General features: G+C 30.5%; 1 long non-coding RNA gene across 1 annotated transcript; it reads right to left on the reverse strand.

The window, feature by feature from the left end:
* Positions 1 to 4,982: 4,982 nt before the first annotated feature.
* On the reverse strand, positions 4,983 to 5,814 carry LOC127117600 (uncharacterized). Its single transcript, XR_007802000.1, has 2 exons — positions 5,726 to 5,814; positions 4,983 to 5,604 (listed from the first exon to the last, which is right to left on the reverse strand). It is a non-coding gene; the product is annotated as an uncharacterized LOC127117600 (long non-coding RNA).
* Positions 5,815 to 17,320: the final 11,506 nt, after the last annotated feature.

The following is a 17,320-nucleotide window of genomic DNA, read 5'->3' on the forward strand; positions in this document are numbered from 1 at the left end:
TATTTTTTTAAATTGATTTAATTGGTTTTTAATCTTTTAAAGTTTCTAGAAAGGGCTTTATAAACATTTTAAATTATGTGTGCTTCTTTGATTTAATCCTGACCATCGAATCAAGATTAATCAATGGTCATATTGATTATCCATGTATTTACTCTCTCATCCAATCAAGATCAAACAAAATAGAGAGAAAATGAACTTAAAAAAAAAAGAAAAAAAGATAAAAACTGCAAAAGGGAGGAGAAAAGAACGTGACTTAGACATCTCATAACGAATCCTTTTTCTCTCCACTCACAAACTAACACTCTCACACTTTTTTCTTCAATTAAAGTCTATTCACACCCATAACAACAAGTGACCCACTCACAATATATCATCACTCACTCAATAAAGAATGATAGGAGAGTGAAAAAAAAACGATTATTCTTCATTGGCAAAAGCCAAATGCGCCTTTGTTGGACCCCTCTTGTTCTTCATGTTATATTCACCTTCAAAAAATTCTCTCTCATGACTTTTTCATCATCTGAGAGAAACCCCACTTCATTTCTAAATCCATCACCACCGCATATACCCTCACTCTTAATCTTCTTCAACCACAACAATCCACTGCATAATACTCTCTCTCTCTCTCTCTCTCTCTCTCTCTCTCTCTCATGATACCTATTCCCTCTATATACCCATCTTCACCACCAAATAACTCCATTGCAACTCCTTTAACAACCATTATTTCATTCACTTTTCACCCCAACCAGACCACTTTCTTGAATCATCTTCACCTCAAAACCTCAACAACAACCGTTTACTCTTCACCTTCGATTTACCATCCTTCTGATTTGAACAAAACCTACACAAATAGTTACAGATCCACATCTAAAACGAAAAATGTCTCGTAGCTGATCAAGTGAAAAATTGAAAAAAAGAAAGAAACGCTTGGAGAGTGTTGGTCTCTGTTATGCCTAGTCGGGTTTCTGTCTCCGCCAATAGCTCGTGTCTTCATCTTCACGTTTGGAGGCAAATGATAGAACAATCGAAAACTCTAAATCTACACAATAACAAACACGATAAACTCATCATGTACTTTGGTTATTTTTTTTTGTTTAGTTTTGCAAAGTTGTTTACAGGTTGGTGCGATGACAATTTTGTTGATAATGGAGGATCCCATACAAAAAAGCTGAAGAATGCACATAAAGTGTGCAACAGAATGTAAAGAAGAAGAAGAAGAAGTATGAAAAATATTGTTACATTGATTGATTTTAGAAGAAGATACAATGGTGCTATATATACACAAGTAGTAACCAATCTAAGCCTGCCACCTAAGCGAACAAAAATATATTATACATATACAAAGCTATATACAGATCAAGAATACCAGTATGTACAAAAGATGTATAATCCAATATGCCCCCTCAAGTTGGACTGTGGATAGTGTAGAGTCCTAACTTGGAAAGGATAGAGGAAAAAGCAGGAGAATGCAAAGGCTTTGTGAAAACATCTGCTAGCTGGTCATTGGTGGAAACAGGAAGCAAGTGGATGAGCCTGGAAATGATTTTCTCTCGAATCACATGGCAATCGAGCTCAATGTGTTTACTTCTTTCATGGAAGGTAGGGTTATGCGCAAGGTAAATGGCAGATTTGCTATCACAATATACAGATGCAGGCTGTGAAAACTGTACCATTAGGTCATTAAAGAGAAATTGCAGCCATTGAATCTCACAAGTGAGAGAAGCTAAGGCTCTGTATTCAGCTTCTGTGGAGGATCTGGACACAGTATTCTGCTTCTTGGACTTCCAGCATAACAAGGAATTACCAAGAACAACATAAAAGCCAGTGATGGATTTTCTTGTGGTAGGACATCTAGCCCAGTCAGAATCAGCAAAGGCACATAGTTTGAGAGGACTAGAGGCTGAAAGGAATATACCTTTGGCTGGAGAGCTCTTCAAAAACCTGAGAACTTTAGTTGCAGCCTGATAGTGTGGAACAAGTGGCTTAGATACAAATTGACTCAATTGCTGCACTGCAAAAGATATATCAGGCCTAGTGTTGGTGAGATAGATTAACCTGCCAATCAACCTTCTGTAGGAGGTAGGATCAGGCAAAAGTTCACCATCAGTAGGAGAAAGCTTGAGATTGGGATCAAAGGGAATAAAAGAAGGCTTGGCTGCCAGAAAACCTGTATCTTCCAAAAGCTCAAGAGTGTATTTTCTTTGGTTCATGAAAATACCTTTTGAAGATCTAGCAATCTCAAAACCCAAAAAGAACCTGAGCTGGCCAAGGTCTTTAGTCCTGAACTTATCATCAAGTATGTGTTTAACATGATGAATCTCCTGTAAAGAATTACCGGTTAACACAATATCATCGACATAGACAAGGATGGCAGTGAAAGTATCCTTGGTAGATTTAACATAGAGAGAATGATCAGCCTGTGATTGAGTATACCCTAGAGAGATTAAGAAGGTTGACAGTTTTGAGTACCACTGTCTACTGGCCTGTTTGAGACCATATAGAGACTTTTGTAATTTGCATACCTGAGATGGAACAACTGAAGTGAGACCAGGAGGGAGTGTCATATATACCTCTTCATGTAAGTCACCATGAAGGAAGGCATTATTAACATCCAACTGTTCCATATGCCAGCCCTTTATTGCAGCAACAGACAACAAAACTCTTACTATGGTGATCTTGGCTACACGAGAAAAGGTGTCAAAGTAATCTACACCTTCCATTTGAGTGTATCCCTTAGCTACCAGCCTAGCTTTATACCTCTCAATAGAACCATCAGCCTGATATTTGATTTTGTATACCCACCTGCAGCCTATGGGAACTTTTCCTGGTGGAAGTTCAACAACCTCCCATGTTTGGTTTTCTGCAAGAGCATGTAGTTAAATATCCATGGCTTGTTTCCAACAATCACTCTTAATGGCTTGATTATATGTTTTAGGTTCAGTGTTAGAGGAAATAGAGAAACAAAAATGCTTATATGCAGGAGAGCAATTGTTATATGTAAGCACAAAAGATAAAGGATAAAGGACATGGGAATGAGGTTTTGAGAGAGAGGAGTAACAATGATAATCCTTTAGATATTGGGGAGGGTGAGATGACCTAGAAGACTGTCTTAAGGGAACAAAATTGTTATCTGCAGAGGATTGGGGAATTAAACCAGTAGAGGAAGAATCATTGGATAAAAGAGTGTTAGGTTCTAATGTATGCTCAGAGTGAGTACTAGGTTCTGGAAAAGGTACATCAGGTAGGCTATGGGCATAGCTGTTGGAGGGGCAGATATATCGGGAGAAGAAGTATCAAAAGGTACAGAAGAATCATAATTGTAACTAGGTAAAGGAGAATCAGTATGAGTAGGCAGATTATTAGGGAGAGAGGTCAGTGAACCAAGACTATGGTGGTTCAAATCAGGAGGGGAGTTGGCACAGTCATTAGTGGATGTGGACACATCAGAGGATAAAGACAGATCAATACTGATTTGAGTGTGAGGTATGGGAAAAGGCAGGTCATCTAAGTTTTGGCTTGGTGAGGGATCTGTAGGACTATTATCAGAATGAGCAGAGTTATGCTTAAAGGGAACTGTATTTTCATAGAAGACAACATTCCTTGAGACAAAAATATTATGGTTATGGAGGTCATATAAAATGTAGCCTTTTGTACCATCTCTATAACCAAGGAAAATACATTTTCTAGCTCTAGAGTCAAATTTTTCTCTGTGAGCTTGGAGTGTGGTGGCATAACACAAACATCCAAAGACCTTAAGATGGATAATGGAGGGAAGTTGACTGAATATAATTTCATAAGGACATTTTGATTTGAGCAGGGGTGAGGGTAGTCTGTTGATAATGGAGGATCCCATACAGGAAAGCTGAAGAATGCACATAAAGTGTGCAGCAGAATGTAAAGAAGAAGAAGAAGAAGTATGAAAAATACTGTTACATTGATTGATTTTAGAAGAAGATACAATGGTGCTATATATACACAAGTAGTAACCAATCTAAGCCTGCCACCTAAGCTAACAGAAATATATTATACATATACAAAGCTATATACAGATCAAGAATACCAGTATGTACAAAAGATGTATAATCCAATAAGTTTGATAAGCTGAAGATGATACGCTGCTGCAATTCGTTCAAGTCAACTAGTTGCTGTTTCAGTTGAGTTATTGTTGATTGTAGATCTAAAGCAGGAGAAATGATGAAAGTGCAATAATGGAAGAAGAGAAAACTATTTGCTTTTCCTCTACATCTTTTAATCAATAAAAGAGAAAGATGATGATGGATAACGAATTTGTATTATTTGTTCCTTTGTATTATAGTTAATTTCTTTATTTTTATTTTGAAAATCTTGGTTTGAAAGTCAACTAAAGTTTCATATTATTTTGTTCTGATTTTTGTTATTTTTCTGTATAAAATAATGTGGAGTTAGAAATAGATAAAGGGGGGAGGACTCCCCCTTTGGTAGTTTTTTCTTGATTCTTTATTTAATTGTTGAGTGATTAGAAGTTGTCACAAACTGGTATTGGGCTTAGGTAAAGTCCAATTTGTTTGCACCTCCTATTTCCTAAAAAATAGTGTAACTATTTTGTTGTTGCTATTTGATTTCCATTGCATTTAAAATCGGATTTTAATATGCAGATTCGCCAATTTTATGTCTTTATGCAACCCAAATTTCAATATATTGATATGGTATTTTCTCCGTGTTATGATCTTTACGTACAACACTTTGATTCCGTTTGTCGCTATGTACAAACTAGCTTTGAGCACATTGTGATTAATTCGCTTCAATCATTTTTGGCATAATTAGTCACCAGGTCCCTTAAGTTAATTTTAAGTTCCTCTTTAGTCCCTTAATAAAAAAAACGTTACCGTTTGGTCCCTTAATATTAGTTCCGTTAGCATTATTGGCCCCTTCCGTTAGTTTAGTTCAGAAAACGTTATTATTTACCAATGTGGTGTGCCAACTATGTAATGACTCAACAAAAATGATAGTAAGTAATGCAAATTTATTTATATATCCATATACACCTTTTATGCAAGAAAAAAACACATAAATCACACTCTTTAAACTCATAAAACTCAAGAAAAAAAACTCTATAAAAAAACCCAGAAAGTCCAAACAGGGAAAGGATAAAGAAATGAAGAATATAGAAATATAAGCTACCAGTGATTTGCAATATCAAATATATATAGAAATTCCAAAAGAGATTGTGATATCAAGTCTCTTTTGTCACGTCATCTTATAACCATTTCGTTTACTCTTTGAACTGTGAATATGTTCTGCTAGGGTTCTGCTTGGAACGTAATCGCGAACGAGAATCAATCCATAAGGATCACTACAGGAATCATGAAGGTGTTTCGCCATCGCCGATTTTTCAGTTAGGGTCGAAGTCGTTAGTGGATGAGAGTAGTTTCTTGTAGGTGAAAACCGATGGGTAAAGATGCGCGAAATGGTGGCTGGGGAGGAAGATGGTGGTTGAATCTTCTTCCAGTGGTGATTGAGAGTTTAAGGTTCTTGGTCTTGTGTTTGTTTACCAAGAAAATTTCCAAAACGTGTCCACCTAATTGATTTTCCAACGATATCCATGGCTTCTATGATTGACCTAACCTAAAAACACAAAAAAAAAAAAACAAAAAAAACAAGTAAATAATAGAGATCGTTAAAATTGCAAATCTAAAAAAGAATGAAGGAAAAGAGAAGTTATCGATTGAAGATGTGAGGGGAAGACATGATTGACCGATGTATGAATTTATGAAGGTTTTATTTTGAGAGAAGATAAGAGAGAAGCAATTTTGGTGGTGGGTTTTATGTTTTTTTTATTGATGAAAGAAATATATTGAAAATTGATGATTAATGAAAATTGAAAGAAATTAAAATAAATTTATTATTTTAACAAATTTCTAATTAATGAAAGAAATATTCAATATCTAAAAAAAATGAATGAAATTACGTTGTTTTAATGCTTTTAATTATTAATTAACTTAAAGATTGTATTGTTAAAATAAGTTTATTAATAATTGCAAAAAAAAAGCAATATGTTATGTTAATATTTTAAATATGTCACATAGGCCTTTTGTTAACGTTTTTTAAATTGAATTTAACATAAGGGATTTGTAAGGCTAACATATGTGTTTTAAAGGACCGAAGTGTAACGTTTTTGAATTAATGGATTAAATAGAAAACAATAAATTAAGTTAAGGGACTAAAAGATGAATTAAGCCATCATTTTTAAACTAACTTTGTCACTTATTTCTTTATTTATTTTAATTAGTTAATTAAAATTTGTTTAAATTAGTTAATTATGATAACTAATTTTAATTACCTTGAGCATTTGATTTAACCGAATAATTTTGACAATTAATTTTGATTAGATTAATTAAGTGGTTTAATTAAATTTTAATAAATTGATTTTGATAATTAAAAATTAATCGACTTATTTCACCATCACTTCAAACCATCAATTTGATTTCATAGTTATTTCTACTTCAAACCATTTTCATAACCTAAATCAAACCATTTTCAATAAGAAAAACCCTTGGTCCAACACCAAGCAGATATTTTTTGAAACTCATTTCATCCCGTTTCAATTCAACGCAAATTTCAAACATCGATCAACATCGAATGACTTTTCCTAAATCAAACATAATATCAAATTCTTTTTCTTAAACAAATGCAAAATAAGAGGACCGTTGGAGTCTAGCATTCTGATGGAACCCTCAAATGATCGATCCTGAGGCACACATTTTGGGTTAGTCATTCAGTCTTTCTTTTACTCCTAAAACACTTAATAAACTTAGACTAAAAATGACCATTGAATTCTAGCATATTGATGAAACCCTTGAACAATCGATTCCAAACTTACATATTATTCTTATTAAGCGTTCGTTGTCCATCAAAACAATTTTTTAAATACTTTGAATGAAAAAGAACCATTGGATTCTAGCATTCTGGTGGAACCCCAGATGATTGATCTAGAGGCTTATGTCTCGTTCTCATCGAGCATTCATCATTCACTTATAAAACCTTTAACACATCAAACTTTTTTCTCACCACCGCGCGATCCTAAAACCTTTTTCAAAAGAAAGATATTTTGTCTCGAGACGATGCAAGACAACGCTTCATCCACCCATGTGTGAGTTGAGATAAATGACGTTTTCCCGTGAATATTGATATCTAGAAATCCATTCAATGTGATGCAAACACCCACTCTTCACTTGTTTTGGATAGCAAGTAACGTTTTCCCGGGACAAAATAGATTTCACTAAAATCGACAAACCAATAAACATTTTTTATCCAAAACTACGTAGCCTTGAGTTCTTCATCGCACCCGGAGAGACGTAGGAGCAAGACCCGCAATCTTGTCAGGCACATTAATAAAAAACTTTTTGCCATCCTTTTTTATTTTTTATTTTCTCTTTTAATTTACTTGAAGAGAATAATTAATATAAGCTAACATTCAATTGAAAATCTAACTAAAAGATTCCTGTGGGGTACAACAGATGTGAGTGGTGCTAATACCTTTCCATTGCGTAATCGATTCTCGAACCCAAATATGTTGCGACAACTACGTTCTTTTCAAAGGTTTTATTGATATTTTACTTTTCATTCATTGGATTAAATAAATTTTGATGGTGACTCTGTTCGAACAAATTTTTCTACGAGCGTGTGATACGCTTCACGAAGGATCGTATCTTTCGAGGTACAACACCCTCCATCAAGAGTTTCCCTTCCATTACATCAGTTGAAGAAATGATTTCGACTTATATAGAAATAAAAACACTCAATTACTCCTTTTAAATACTCAATTAAACTCTCAACCTATAAAACGTGTGATGTGAGGCCATTGAGTTAAACTTAACTTGAGGAGTTTCCTTAGGTAAAAAAGACAGTAGTATCGATGTATCACCACGGTAGAAAACAGGGTTATAAAGACAACTTTTTTTGTCTAAATGATCAGAGAAGAAGAGTTTCAAACCCTATATATTTTTAAATTAAATAACAAAAGAAGTCCCAATATCATAAAAAAAAGGTTTTAAAACTAATAAATTTATGAAAATATGGGTTTTATCCCCAATTCGGCATAGTAGCCAAGATAGTTTAAATCTATTCACAAACGCAAACATGTTATGTGAATAAGAACACAAACATGTTATATGAATGAGAACTGATAGCTTCTCTCTCATACGACACAATGCAATCACGATGCAACATCACAAAACCACGTAAAATAGTACTATTGATAAATCAGACCCTTAATTACAAATTAAGACAAAGTCCTACGTTCACTAAAATTGAACCATTTGAGCCATGCATTTAGTAAAAACCTTCACAAATAAAAATAGTTGAAAATTTTAGCACAAGACAATGATCTGAGGTAGTTATCAGCTTGTCCATAGAAAAAAACCTAAAATGCAAACAACAAACACAAAAGCCTAATATTTTCTCTCATCACAAAATTTAAAACAACAACAATAACTATAATAAAACAACAACAAAAATAATAGCAACAACAACAATTTGAGGAGCATTCAATATGGTAACTTATATTCAAGTAAATCAAATTGTAGAAAAAAACACAAATGAGGATTCGATTAAAGAGTGAGACCCGGTAATACCCAGATGAAAAAATTGAAAATTCAACGGTTAATTATGAAATGAGTCCCCAATATATTACTCAAATTCATCAAATTTATTAAGATTTCCACGCTTCTTAACAAACCAATCTATACATATGAACATAAAAGCATACACAGAGAAGAAGAAAAAAGCGCAGTAATGGAAACCGGAGAGATAGTACCTCTAAGGAAAAAATCCAGACTAAGGTTCTTCCATAATAGAAATCGGTAGTGTTGTAGTTTTCATCACAGATTCTCCAAAATCCACTACACTATAGCAACTTGGAAGTTGGAAGTCGCTTGTGTTATTTCAAAGAGAATGCAACAACAAAGAACAACAAACAATAATTAGAGAAAACTAAATACACCATTCACAGCAAAACGAACAACAATAAGAGACAACAAAATAGAACCTTTGTTGTTGGAAGTCATCTTCGCTACTGATCGAAAAAATAACAAGTGTACTATTTTACCTTTATAGTAATAATGAGGAAAGTTCCCCTTGATCTCAAGGACTACTCGCAAATACTGAGTTCTAATTGTTGTTCAATTAAACAAACACTTGTGTTGGGGGTTTTAGATTCAAATTTATAAAAATAATTGCAAATAAAATAAATAATGCGGAAAAAGGGTTTTCAAGATAAAGTAACATGTTAGAAAAGGTGTGTGATTTGTCCCTGTAACAACTCTGAGTCACTATTGCATAAACAAATATCAATTAATTATTATCAGTCCTCAAGGGTATTTTCTCCCAAGGCCTTGGTGAGAAAACCTTTAATCATTCAACCCTAATCTTTATGTCCATAGAAAATTACCGGTGAAATTAAGTCTTAATATATCGAGAACAATTTGGTTCCTACAGGGTATCCCTAGTCCTAGGTAATATCTACTGCAGAATAATCTTATGAAAACATTATTAACGACGGTCCAGCCTAATAGATGATCATACAACAATCTTAATTGTTTCGAAAGAGAAAGTATTAAGCACATCAAAAGATTAACGTAATTCTGAAAAACAATATTGTCATTGCAAATGAGGGGTTTAGCTACTCATTACAGATTCAAATCAGGGACACCCCCTAACATTGGGGGGTTTAGCTACTCATAATGTTCAAGCAAATCAAAATATAAAATGGAGACATTATAAGTATTCCGGTGAACTTTGATCTTCAATTGCTTCCGCTCATGAAAAGTCTCGTTCCTCCCAAAACCTTGAAAATTCTCTAATTCTGAATCGTGTGAATTCTTGCTCTCTAAAAATTTTTTTTTTCTTGTCTGAAAACTTCCCTTTTAATAGCCAAGTCTCCTCTCTCCTCAAACATATCCAATAAGTCCATCACACCCATCTTATAATTTACCAAAATACCCCTCACTTAGGAATCACAACAGAAAACTCAAAATTTGGTTTTTTTCACGCATGCCTGCTACGGCCCGTAGCCGGTGCTACGGATGGCATAGCAGACCACTGTTTTAATGGTCATGTTCCAGGTCCCCTTCTACGGCCCGTAGCAAGTGCTACAGGTGGCCATAGCAAACCACTCTTTTGGTGAATATTTGCTTCTGTGCCAGGCCCCCTACTACGGCCCGTAGTCGATGCTACGGGTGGCCGTAGTAGGCTCTGTTTGAATTGTTTTCTTTTGTGCATACATGGCCTCCTGCTACGGCCCGTAGCAGGTGCTACTGGTGACCGTAGTAGGTTTTTGTTTGAATTGTTTTCGTCTGTGTATTCAGGGTTTCCTGCTACGGCTCGTAGCAGGTGCTACGGGTGGCTCTAGCAGGCCTACTAAATCATGAAAACCTCTTTTCGATTCTATTCTCTTCTCCTTGATTTCTATATTTGATCGTGCTTGAGTACCTGCTTGAACCTGAAATGCAGAAAAGATACACACCCAAAGCGTAAAATGCGATGAAAAATATAAATGACACTAAAAATGATGAATCAATAAAATTAACTATTGGTGAAAGAAATAGACTAAACAAAACATTAATTTAGACAAAGTAATACAAGTTACTTGGATTTTCGTCAAATAAGTGACAAAATACATAACATAAACAGTGACTGATCAGTTACTTCGACTCTCATCCGTTGATTTCTTCTGCAAGATTCAAGCCACAAATCAATGGTGAAAGTTAAACTTAATTAGCTTTGAATGGCGTTTGAGCAGACAAGTGGCATAGTAGAAATAGTGGAAGGGTTTGAATGGTTTGTTCGTCTTCCGTACCTCCAGCATGATTTGAATGGTGAAGGAAATACCATATGATTTAAAGAGACAATCTTTAAAGGATAGTGAAAGGGTTTTCCAATTTTCGCTCACTATTGAGTTTCCCGTGCATGCATTGAGCATGGTGAAATTTAATTTTCATTTTGAAAATTGGAAAGCCACTTTTAAATCCTGCATAGGTATATCGTAAAGTAAAATGGTAAATAATGGATAAGTAATAAAAGAATATTCATTAAATAAAATTAAATGTATTTAAACAAAAATAATCGTATAATTTTAAAAAAATAAACTGGGATTAAGAAGGATTTAGTGGTTATTTCCGGAACATATTCTAGAAAGTAGATTTGTGACCTTAACACATACTTTTTTTTACTCCATTTCTTTTTAACACAGAAGTAAGTTAACATAACACATTTTTGTTTATTTATTAATTTATAAATAAATTATTATTTGTTAAAATACTCTAATTAAAACAATATCTTATTCTGAAAAAACTAATATAATAAGATGATAAGTATAACTTACAGTCTATATTAATTGTTATATACAATAAATATATAGAAAATTACTACAATATAAGAAATATACAAAAAAAAATTTATAATATTAATAATTTATTAAAATTATTAATTCTAAAATAAATAATTTAAAAATAAAAATCATATATATATATATATATATATATATATATATATATATATATATATATATATAATTATACATATAAAATAAATCATTAATTAAATAATAAATTAAGATATTTTATTAGAACAATATACCCAATGTATTGGAGTTTGTAATCTTTATTTAAAAAATCTTAAATTTTAGTCAATATTAGACAAAAATCAATAACTTTTACATTTATAACTATAGATGAAAGGGGATACAATATTTTGGAGTGACTTTTATTTTTTTCAAAATTATCCTTATTTAATCTTTTAATTTTTTTAATAAATAATAAAATAAAATTGTGTGATAATAATTTCTTGGTAGTTACCACTTGAATCTACAACAATATAACCTCCATCATGTTCTTCCATTTAGTAGTTACAAATAATGCATGAATAAAACTACCTAATTAAATTTTATAACTAAACATAGTTAAAAATTGAAAAGGAAGCAAACAAGGGTGAAAAATGACTAGACAACGGACATATATGGTAATAACTATTTATTTGCAAAATTTGTTCAATTTATTTTTTTGTATTGTATTCTGATTTTAACTAAATTTGTTCAGTTTATTTTTTTGTATTGTATTATGATTTTAATTGTTTCTTTAAAATTTAAAATGGTTTGTCTATATCTCAATTCACTCTCCTTTTAATTTTTATCTTCCTCTGAGTTCTTCATATTACTTAAACCATAAACCACCATACTTGCTTTAAAGTTGATTTTAAGGAGGAAAGTTGATAAATTTGGAAAATAATTTATCTATAATTGATAAGTGATTTAGCATTGAACTTTTACTTTCACCATTTAAATTTTTTTTCTTTCTATCTTTCTAATTATTATATTTTCTTTTACTTGACCGTAATTGTTATTAAAATATATGAAATTATTAGTTAATTTTTATGTTTTATACTAAAGTTGTGTTGTTATATGAGAAACTCATTTTTCCCTTTATGTGCTGTTTTATTGCACATGAACATATAAATAATTTTTTGAGATAAAAAGAGAAGGAAAAGATGGAAGATTTTGGATTTTCAGTGACATCAACATGGAAGCCACTATCAAGAGAAATGGAGAATATGGTTGCCAACCCCGAACACATTGATATTAACAGGAGAGATCTTTCATGTTAGTGGCATTAATGACCGTACGACATATTTTTTTTCAATTTCTCATAATGTTACCACAAAGATGCCAATGTTTTCACATTGATCAAATTTAACATTAGTATAATGATCAAGAAGAACCAAACTCATTAGGATGATACCGACAGATATGCCCATGTTTTCTTTTTTGTATTATATGATATTTTTAAATCTATGTTCACAATTTTCTTCTCTAATTCCTACCATTAATTATTTTAAAGAACAAATATGACATGCCTATAATTACCAAATTTGCTAAAACATATAGTTTATTATTTCATTAAGTTGGTTGGTTCAATTTATTTTACATTATTATATTATTTCAGATTTTTAAAGCATATAGTATTACATAATAGATGATTAATGATTACTATTTGTCATTTTAATTACATTTATCTTTAGATATTTTTTCTACTACAAATTCTTCTATACATATTTGACTCTGATTCATACAATTTTCCGTCTTCCTTTTCTATTTAATTAAAAATCGAAATAGATTTATGGACAAAAAATTATTTTACATGTGTGCATACTAAAAAGGCGGAGAGAGATTATAAATTAAGATAAATAATATGAGAGATATGATACTAAGAAAAAGAATAGGAAACAATTTAAAACAATTTAGAATTTGACAACTTAGAAGTACAATATGATTTTTAATTATTATAATATGCACTTTGCATTATTAAATTGGTTCCTAGAACAATTTTGTTTATTTGGAATTTAACTTAAAATTTTATCATCTTCTATTTCTAATAATATTGTCCAAACAATATTCTTTTCAGAGGATATATGTAAAAAACTTCGTAAAAGACATACACACCTTAATTGAATAAAGAAATAAAGAGACTATGATAAATAAAGAGACTATGATAACACTGAAGTATTTCAGAGAACCTATGACATCTTACTTTAAATTCTAGTAAATTCTAATTAGTATATCTACAACTATCTATAATGGGAATATGATATTTTGAAGTGACCTATTTTTATTCCAATTATACATTTATTCCAACCAACCCATTATTCATGGATTACTGTTACCAATAAAAATATTCAACTTTAATTTAATTAAAATAAATAGTATTATCCTGAGTACCATACACAACACACTCATCAAAAACAAAATAAAAATTAAAAATTTAGAGAGAGAATGAAAGGGAAAAAGAAGAAAAAAAATGCATTTTCTTAGTATTGGATTTAATGATTCAGAAGTTTATTACCGTCTTTCAAAAATTTAATGCAGACTTCCCAATTGAGACAAGTAGGATCGAGCAAGACGTGGGACGTAAAAGTTTATTTGATCATTTCTTATTTTGACATGATTTTTGAGATATGGTGGTTCAGAAGATTAGTTTTTTTTTTGAGATATGGTGGTGCAGAAGATGATAGATTATAGATTTGTTGTCTATTATGTGTTTTTCTTATAGCGCTCATTATGTACTATTTATTATTTTCATGATTATCAAAATATTATATGCAAATATTTTCTTTTTTAATGATGTTTCATAGATTTATTGGTCACTCTAGCATCCGACACTCTATTGCAAGTGAATTAAATACCGATTACATTTGCAACATTTTTGTTGTTGTTCTTTATAATGTTGGTCAATAGTGTGAAATGAAAGGAAAATAAGAGATTTAGAAAAAAATTAGAAAACAAAAATAGATATTCAAATGAAAATAGGGAGAAATTTAATAATACAAAAGATAAAATTGATTGGAAAAGATAGGAATATTTATTTATTTCTTTATAATTAAGATGGTAAATACTCACTTTCAATATGTTACAGTAAATTATTACTTAAATATGAGAGAGAGAAAAAGGTGTTCAGCCTTTTTTAATGTTGATTTCTCAAATTTAAATCATAATTTACTAAAACATGTTGAAAGTGAATATATATCATCTTAATTTTATTTTTATGAAATGTGTCCAAGTAATATTCTTCTTAACATGACATATGTGAAAAACATCCTAAAAGATATACACACGTTAGCGCAATAAAAAAAACGGACAGACGTACATGGGAGTAAAAATAAAAACTCGGTGTAGCACAATAAGGAGACTTGAAAATGACCACTGGCTCAAATTAGATTTTCTTAGTCCCACATTGCTTAGCTAAGATATATTTTGAATGTATTCTTTGATTATATGACATTTCGTTATGTATTTGTGATTTTTTAAATCTCAAGAGCGCATTAATAAAATGATGTATGAAAAATTGATTTGAATCTTTATAAGGTAAAAAAAGCTATATTACACTACTTATTATTAATTTTACTATCTTTTTATCTAAAAAAATTCTAATTTGAGAGTCTTACATTTTTTTCTTTACAATAAAAAACAATTACATGGAAAAAAAATACTTCGAATAAAAATTTAATGTTCGACATTTCTCTTAAAAAACGTCATTGATTACACAGTATCAATAGTACTTTGCATGCTTCAATATAATTTTGAATATCTTTGTTTACCATTTTCAAAATGTAATAATATTATTTTTAATATGACGTACAATAGAAACCTCATAAAAAGAAAAGCTGACATTTATTTTTCTCTGCTGTGCACATTAAAAAAAGTGGACAGACGGCACGAGAGTGCCCGTCTGAATGCTAGTTACTACTAATATTCTTAATATATCTACCATTTAATTCTAAACCATTTTTTTTCCAATTAAATATCAATAAAACTATTTTACTAAATTTAACATATATTTTATACAAAATCTAAAAATATTAATTGCAATTAACTAATTTCTTTAACTAGTATACAACTTTTTAAAAAGTATTTATAGCAAAAAGTACTTTACAAGTACAAACAAAAAACATGATTTTCTAACTAAAACTATTGTTGTTTGTTAGATTTTTACATTATGTCCCATTTGTCATCAATATGACGTCATCTTCATCTTCTTCACATGTATATTTGTAACTATCTCTCTATTGTATTTTCTTTATCTTGTATAATTAACAAAAATATACATATGAGAAGAAAACAAAAACCAAATGACATATGAGAACATTTCTCTTTTTTAGAAATGAGAGGTTTTTGTTTGTATCTATGCATATGAGAAGAAAGAGTTATGAACAAGTAATATTTATTTATATGTACTACATATAAATCCAATGGTAGCTAATATGAGACATTTGCAATGTTAAAATTAGAGCCGGCGGCATAAGCAACGGTAATACATATGAGATGAAAATGAAATATTCAACATTGCACTTAATAACAATCATACGAGTTAAGTATTTTGCCGTTTCAAAATATTTTCTCTCAATAATCAAGACAAGGGTATATTGCCAAACACCCAACAACACAAATCACTACTAAGTCTACAAGTACAACCATACATGTACATTTACATCCGCTTCTTTTATATATATATATATATATATATATATATATATATATATATATATATATATATATATATATATATATATATATATATATATATATATATATATATATATATATATATATCACAAAAAACTCTATAACACCGGACTCCAAATTTTAAAGGATTTAATTTTCTTTTAGAATTAATCAAAAAATATAATAAATAAATAAATAAAATTAAAATAATAAAATTTATATAAAATAATTTATAATTTAAATAATACTTTAAATTTTTTGGTGTTTTATTTAGTAATTATACAACTGTATATTTTATGTGTTATTTCTATTTATTCAAATTATATATATTTTAAATATAAGGTCTATTTTTTAAAATTAAACAAGGCTTCTGAATTGATTGTGTCATATATATATATATATATATATATATATATATATATATATATATATATATATATATATATATATATATATATATATATATTAAAAATGGTTAAAATAGATTTTTTTTTAAAATAATTTATTATTTCATCATTTTACGAAGAATTTTTGTGGATGATTAAAAATGTTTTATCATGTGATACTTATTTTTATGGTAAATACAAAGGACTTCCCTCGTATCTTTAAAATAATTGACATAATTCATATGGATATACGAGCCTCTTTCTCTACCCCATCCTTGCTAGAACATTGATGACAATCGTCATTACGGAATTTTCATGAAGAAATTCGAAAGAAAATTTATCAAAAGTAAAGTCAAAGTGTGAAGAAATAAGCAAAAATCCAAGACAATGAAGAAATAAACACTTAGTAAAAATTGTGGAGAAAAAGGATGCAAAACGTGTGATTCTGCCACTAAAATTCTCGCGCCCACGATGAGGCTTGCATCACGGCGCGATATTGACTGTCACAAACATAATGGTGTTTTTTCAGCTGACACGTTTTTTGTTATTTAAAGGATTGTTTGGCTACTTTTTCAAGGATTTCAAGTCAGAGAGATAAAGTGACAATTAGGGTCATTCAAGGAGCGATTTTGGAGCACATGTGAGTCATTGACGAGTAATTCTTCTATATAATTAGATGATGAATACTTCTCTACTCATAGTATTTGTTATCTTATTAATTAGTTGTTAAGTTTCTCTAGATTAGGGCTTTTTTATATGAACCTTATTTTTACTCAGTTGGATCATATGCTTGTTTAAGATTTGTTGAGTACTTTTAATGTTATTATCTTAGTTAAATTGTTCTTGTGTTTAATGCTTTTCGTCACTTACAAACGTATGAATTCATCTAGATAATTAAGGATTTCTG

Source organism: Lathyrus oleraceus, chromosome 2 (genome assembly GCF_024323335.1).
Source record: "Lathyrus oleraceus cultivar Zhongwan6 chromosome 2, CAAS_Psat_ZW6_1.0, whole genome shotgun sequence".
NCBI classification, from domain to species: Eukaryota; Viridiplantae; Streptophyta; class Magnoliopsida; order Fabales; family Fabaceae; genus Lathyrus; species Lathyrus oleraceus.